Below are 7,211 nucleotides of genomic sequence, written 5' to 3'. Positions count from 1 at the left end.
TGTTGAATGAATTAAAAAATGAAGGAAGAAGATAAATTTCCCCCCTAAATATTAATATTTATTTTAATTATCCAGTGAAATAATAATAAATTTAATCAACTGAGTCCATACGCAGTGTTTTCTTAAAATGCTTCAACATTCTAACAAAGCAATATGTTTTCACAAATTTGTTGTCTTGATGTATTTCCAACCAACCTGCTCTGAACCCTCCGCTCTCCACATACTCAGTAGAATACCTCACCAATGACATTGCTTCTTCACAGTGTCTATTCCAGCAGCTCTACCAAGTGGGTAGTGGGTCATATGACCTTGTCCCTTGGCCAGGCCAATCAGATTGGTTGGAATTAGAACACAGCAATTCTAAGAGCTTCAAAGAGAAAACAAGATGGAGAAAGTAGCTGTCTTGATTCCCGGGGATTTCCAGCTCTTGGCGCCTCATAAGGCCTGGCAAAATGTCCTGCCATGTACACCTCTAGTTAGTCCACTTGTTTTACTTATCCTGCTGCAAATAGCTTTATGTTGCTTACAACAAACAACCCCTGAGTCACTGGGGAAAATTCACCAAAGGAGTTGCTTCTTATTACTACAAAGCACCATCCAGGCATAAACTCCCTGTTGCTCACTTCTCTGGGACATGAAATTCCAAATGGGAAAATCTTTAACTCTCTGAATCTGATATGTACATAGATTGACTCTAGGAAAAAGGAACATTTGAGTGAAAATATATTGATGGTTGAAAGCCACTTCACAACTTTCCTTTACTCCACATGCCTACCAGGCATTTTCAACAAGATGTGATTTTATTACTTAAGCATAAAATATCTAAAATTGAACTTCATTATTCCTCATCCTCTTCTTTCTAATTATCTCCACTTCTGCCAATAACACTCCTGTTTTTGGCAGATTTATAATTTCTGCTCTTCAACTCTTCCCTCTTCCTTTGTCTCTCTCTACATGGTTACCAAATCCACACATATGACTTGTGCTCCCTTCTAAACACATCTCAGTATGTCCTTTCTCATTCTCACAGTTTCCACTTAAGCCCAAGTCCTCAGGTGTGAAAAGAAACTGCACTCATAATTGGCAGGTCTGGGTTTATTCCAAACTTCCCTACTAACTGGCTTTGGGTCCTATGTTTTTAAATGTAAAAATATAAGCCAGAGAATTTGAATGGATAAACCTCAAGTAGCCAATCCAACTAAAACAATTAGGTGGATTAATGATCATTTCTTATCCAATAAATTCACTCTGTTTAATAAAATTCTGAGTGCACTTTATTCCATCAAAGTGTTTCCATGTGGCCATTTTTTCTTTCGTTTCTAACTTTTCATTTACTTTCTTTTCAATTACCTCTTTCTCTATTCCCACTTCCTATTTTTATTTTTGAAATATCTTGTTTCAGCTTTCTTCACTTTTTATTTTTATGCCCTGGCACCTGGTGAGCACATGACTAAGTTCCAATTATAGAAGGTGGTACAGCTGGGCTTTTATGGGAAATGGAAAAGGACAAAACCTCTTTTTAACAACCTAGAGAGCTCATCTGGCTTTTTTGACTGTTGCTTTATGTTTCATTTTTTAGAGGACTAAATAACATTCTCATAGCAACAAAGCACCAGTGGCCCTGAGCACAATCCCTTGTTGTAGAAGCAGATGGAGATAAATAAGCTGGCTTGTACATTTAAATATTTTATGAATGGACTCTAACCTCAGGGAACCATTTCAGACTCAAGTTTAGGTCATAACTCAGTCAATAATTCACTGCATATGGTTATTTAAAAGTCTGACTTTCTTCAACTCTATCAATGGTTCCTAACAGTATCACATCCCAAATCTCCTTTTATATCAAATATTTTAATACTTCTTTTACTATCCTGAAATGAAATGCATAGACACTACAATCCATCTACACAGAGATAACACATTCATTCCACAGTTTCTTTTCCACAATTCTAAAGCCCAATAAGCTCTGAAATCTGAAAACTTTTTTCAAAGTTTGGTGCCTAATCTTGCATGGCTGCATCCCCTGACCTGAACTGATGAGAGTAATTTGTTCTATTTACCCCACCTACTATGAATATTTGCTGCAGCAAAATTAATGTGTTTGGTTACAAGGAGAGCTTCCATATTCCACTGAGAGTGTTAATTACATCAGGTGTATAAACTTTATTAGCTTTCCAGAATCTGAAAAAGACTGAAAACACTTCTAGCTAAAAGACTCAGAGAAGGACTTTTGGAACTATATGACCTACCTTCACACAAAAACTCAGTATAACACCCTAACTCTAGCATGAAGAAGAAATTAAAAAATACTAATTTATAAGAAACCGTACATATTTCATTATGTAAGCCCTTAGACCTGACATAGTAGATGTATTGAAGTAGTCTGATGCTTGTACCAGTACATAGAACCATCCATCACTGGGTATGATAGGCATACACACAAAGTGACAAGGGCGTGTCATATCAACTACTCAATTGCATGACCAACACAGTGACATAATTTTCTGAAATAATGAATAACTTTTGATAAATTCCCAAACAAAGCAAAATACTATACTCCTCTCAATTCACACTTCAGTTGCATTTCCTGGAAAATAAACTATATATTAAAACTGTATTAAAAAACATGTGTCCCATATATGTGTGTTCATATGTCAGATGGAGATCATTTTGAGGCTAAAATAACATGAAAGTTGTACAGGATATATATACATTTGTTGTGGAGGGCTCTCCTACCTGGCAAGACAGCTAGAATCTCTGGATCCAACTTCATTAAATGACAGTGGAGACCCTTCCCCAAATATTTAACAACCGAAAAACACTCCCCCGCCATTTCTAGAATGCCCCCGGATGGGAAATACTTCCCTGCTTGAGAGCCATTAAACTAATTTATCTTCAGTTTCACCCAGACCACATTAGCCTTAGGAGGACTTGGAAAATAGATTAAGTCGGGACTAAATCCTAACCCAGGCCATTCTGATACTCTAGAATATTCAGATTCCTCCGTTCCCAGTAAGTCCCATCTAAATAGGAATCTTTATCTCATGGCTATTATCAACATTCCCTCTGTGGGCATGCATGTCACACCTGTTTCTTCCCTGAGACACTTGTTCCATTCATTTTTCGGCTGTTCATTCAACCCCTTTGATTGAGCATACATCATGTTAAACAGCAGGGATTCAAAATTCATTAAGCTCCTGCCCTCAAAGAACTTCCAGTATAGTCTGACAAGCAGTTTGATAGAGATAAATGAAGTACAGAGGAATATGGAAGAAGGTACAAGTGACGCTTAGGCTCAGACATAGAAGGTCAAAAAGAGTTTCTGTGAAAAAATTAATAGCAGTTGCTGCTGTTCTAATTCCCAAGAATGTTGAAGAAAAGACCATACAATAAAGGGAAATAGAAATATTGCTTGTACATTTAAAGAAAAACAACTTAATCCTTTTCTTAGTTTCATACTCAGCGGAAAGAAAACTGGATAAAAGTTCATTTATTTAAAAATGTGGTTTTTAGAATACCTATAAATACGGGTTTGTTGAACACCTGTCAGCACCTATAAAATATCATATCATTCTAAGTCATTATTGTCATTATTTTTTTCCAAGCTAAACTATAGATTAGAAAATCTACCCAAGTATTCCTTCTCAAGGGTTCTTAATATTCCACATATGCTATGTAGTTTTTCCTCACTTTCTTTATAAAAAGGATAGATATACTTTTATAGCTACTGTTCAGAGCATGTGTATCCAAAAGCATCATTTGTCCAAAGACGTGTTTCACCACTTCTATTGGTTGTTTATTCAGTTTACAAATAAAACAAAGTGAGGGGGAAATAAAAAGCTCAGTGGTGGTGACTTACTATTCAACAAATAGGGTTAGTTCTTTAAGTAGAAATACACTTGCAAATTTTTTTTGCAGTTTTACAAGTAATATCACAACTGGAACATGCAACTGAGAAGTTGCTTCTCATAGTGGGAAGATATAAAAGCATATTCCTTTTTCTTCTTTTTTTTTTTTTTGTGAGGAAGACTGGCCCTGGGCTAACATCCGTGCCCATCTTCCTCCACTTTATATGGGATGCTGCCACAGCATGGCTTGACAAGCGGTGCATCGGTGGGCACCCGGGATCCAAACCGGCGAACCCCCGGCCACTGCAGCGGAGCACGTGCACTTAACCACTTGCGCCATGGGGCCGGCCCCCAAGCATATTCCTTTTTCATGGTCTATTTAGATAGTTTAGACTCTGCTGCTTTGAATGCCAAGATAGTCTTGTTTTTTCATTTTATTTGTGAACTACATTTTTCTTAATTTCTGGGAAATCACATTTTGTGATTTTAAATTGTGAAGTCTAATTGAACTTGGATACTTAGTGTAATTTGAGGGGAGGAATTCACATTAGCCTGTACTGGTATAATTCCTACCAGATGGTCTCCATTTTGGTTGCTTCATAAATAAATAACAATGATAAAAGTAACATTTATTAAGTGTTTCCTATATTTGCCCAAAATGCTCTGTATGTTACCTCTTTTAGTCCTTAAAATGGGCCTATTAAATATGTAATATTATCCCCATTTTACATATAAGAAACTGAGATTCAGAGACACCAAATACCTTACTCAAAATCATTAAGGCAGAGCTGGGATTCAAATGCAAATCCAGTTGAATCTTGCATTCTAGATGATAGACGTTATGGTATCAGAACTGAAAAACCAACTTGTTGATGTTCCTTTCTCTCACACCGCTGGCTGGAATAAAGTTCCTGCTTCCATATCCAGAAAATGCAAAAAGCTTCTTATCCTTAGTGCTTTCTGCAAATCGTGCTCCCCACAACCTTTGTGAAGCAGAAGTAGAATATCTCTTAAGAACCTTTTGGAAGTATCATGTGGGGAAAAAAAGTCCCCAGAGGGGAGCTGGCAGTAGAAACTCACTTGATAGTGGTAGATCTTTCATGAGCTGGATATCAAAATGTGATTTTTATGAAACCAGATATTAAATACTGTACAACAAGGACTAAAGTTGCACAATTGATGTAGCTGGTTTCATATACCATCATCTCCCAACAACTATAATTTTTCTTCCATTTCTGGGACATGTGTACTTCTTTAAAGAACCTGAACACAGCAGTTGGCTGAACCCGTAATGTACAGGCCCAACTGTGAGAATCAGCCATGGGCAATGCTCACAGAATATCAGGACTGAAAAGAAAGAGATAAAATACAGTTTCAATTTTCAAAGCAGAGAATCACGGTGGTCGCATGGATAGTTAGGAAACCAAGCTTCCAGTGGAGACATTGTTCCCTTACCATTCACTGTTCTGTGCTATCAAGTCACAGTAATGCCTAAGAGATCATATTCCTACACTCTTGGGTTAAGTTTTAAGTTCACTTTGTTTATTGCTTTGCTCCATACATTGTTAAATATGCAGCCACCTGAGGTTATAGCTATTGTTATGGATCCTCTTTCCTATTAGTTTCTCCTGATAAAGGCTGGTCACCTGCTTCTCCATTATTTTCCCTTCTGTTCCACACCTGTTGGGCTCCACAGCATCCAGCTTTACAAATTTACCTCTGCATTTATCTTCCTCCCCTCTCAAATTTCAGTGCAAACTTTTTTATGTGCTTTTATTGGGAACAACAAGGATGAAATTGAAGCCTGATAGAGGCCAAGGAAAAGGTTAAGACCAAAGAAAAGTGTCATCATTCAGGCAGGCTCAAACAAGGGACCAATTGAGTTGAGGAGAGAGAGGGAAGTGAGAAGAGATGAAACCAGGAATGGATAGCACTACAGTTGGAGAAAACAGACCAAGAGGGGTACTCAGTATCCAGAAGAATGTGACAAACTCATCTTCCATTCAGATGAGCAGCTGTGTTCAATGAGGGGTGGAGGAGGTGGGGTGTGGTGGCAGGAGAGTCCAGGTAGGGGTGATTTTCAATGCAAGGCTAAGGTGAGGAGGGGAAGGGGACTGGGTCAGGGTTCTGAGTCATCGTTCTCTGGGAACAGACTCCATCACATGCCCAAGTAAATAGGAGAGTTTCAGCCATGGGTGGTAAAGAGGGAGCTAGCAAAAGAGATGGGCCAGAACCAGGCAGGTTGTCAAAGACCCATTAGAGAGTGTAAGGGTTCAGGACTAAGCTCCAGTACCAGCAGGACCTGATGCAATGAACCAGAGACAGGTAGAAACCCAGCTACATGGAGGGGGCCAACAATGCAGAAATTAAGGTAAGGCTGCATTTCAGTGCCTAGTCGGGGCTAGTGCTGGTTTTGTGGCTTTGGGCAGCAAAGCTTGTCTTCTAGTGCCTGGTGGACTTACGCCCCCTACTTTAGTCTCTACTATGTCAGGAAATGAGTGGGACCTCAGTGCCCAAAGCTGAGTTACAGAAGGCTGAGGCTAACTCAGGCCATGTGTAGCATGCAGAACAAAATCAGAGGAGACAAAGAAATTGATGGTAAGGGGAAACATGAGAACCGAACTAATATCACGGTACTAATGATGAAGCAGGCTTGCTGCCCATAAAAAAACACAGCTCTGAAACTGAGGCAAAGCCTGCTCCAGGAAGTTTCCCTTCTCCATGGAACAGGCACCAAAGTCTAGCTTCCTGGAATCTGACCTGCTCAGGACCCGGGCACTCCAAGACTGTAAAATGTAACTCCCTGTAGTATCCAACACAGTCTGTCGCCCTGAGAGGAATGTTCCCACACAGTTCACTTTGGAATGACTACCTCCATCTACATAAATCTAAGCCCCTAGTCTTAAGTCCTACAATGCATGACTGCTCTGGGGAGCAGCAGGCACCTTACCACATACGCTGCGGATCACAAGCAAAGCCAATTCTTAAGTAGTGAGAACCACTTGGTGCCAGGATCATCTTTACTCTATTTCCTCATATTACACACACGCAGACTATAACTTTCCTAAGGAAAAGACATTACAGTAAAAATCAAGTTAAAATGTGTTTTTAAACCTTTCGCCCTTTAAGTCGGTAGGCACAGAAACAAAAGGCAGTTTGCTGTAGAGAAGGAAAAAGAACATCTCTAAGGAATAATGAACTTTAAGTAACAAATGCTGAAATACTTATGTCTTGTACTTATTCAAATGTAGCACAGTTTTCTATACATTCTGAAAAGGTTACATTTACAGTTTCTGAGAGAACAGAAACATTTTATGATGCTGGTTTTACAAAACCAGTTGATAATAAACATCCTAAGCCACG

Source organism: Diceros bicornis, chromosome 8 (genome assembly GCF_020826845.1).
Source record: "Diceros bicornis minor isolate mBicDic1 chromosome 8, mDicBic1.mat.cur, whole genome shotgun sequence".
Taxonomy (NCBI): Eukaryota; Metazoa; Chordata; class Mammalia; order Perissodactyla; family Rhinocerotidae; genus Diceros; species Diceros bicornis.
The sequence above is the reverse complement of the archived record's forward strand: the minus strand, read 5'-3'. Positions refer to the sequence as shown.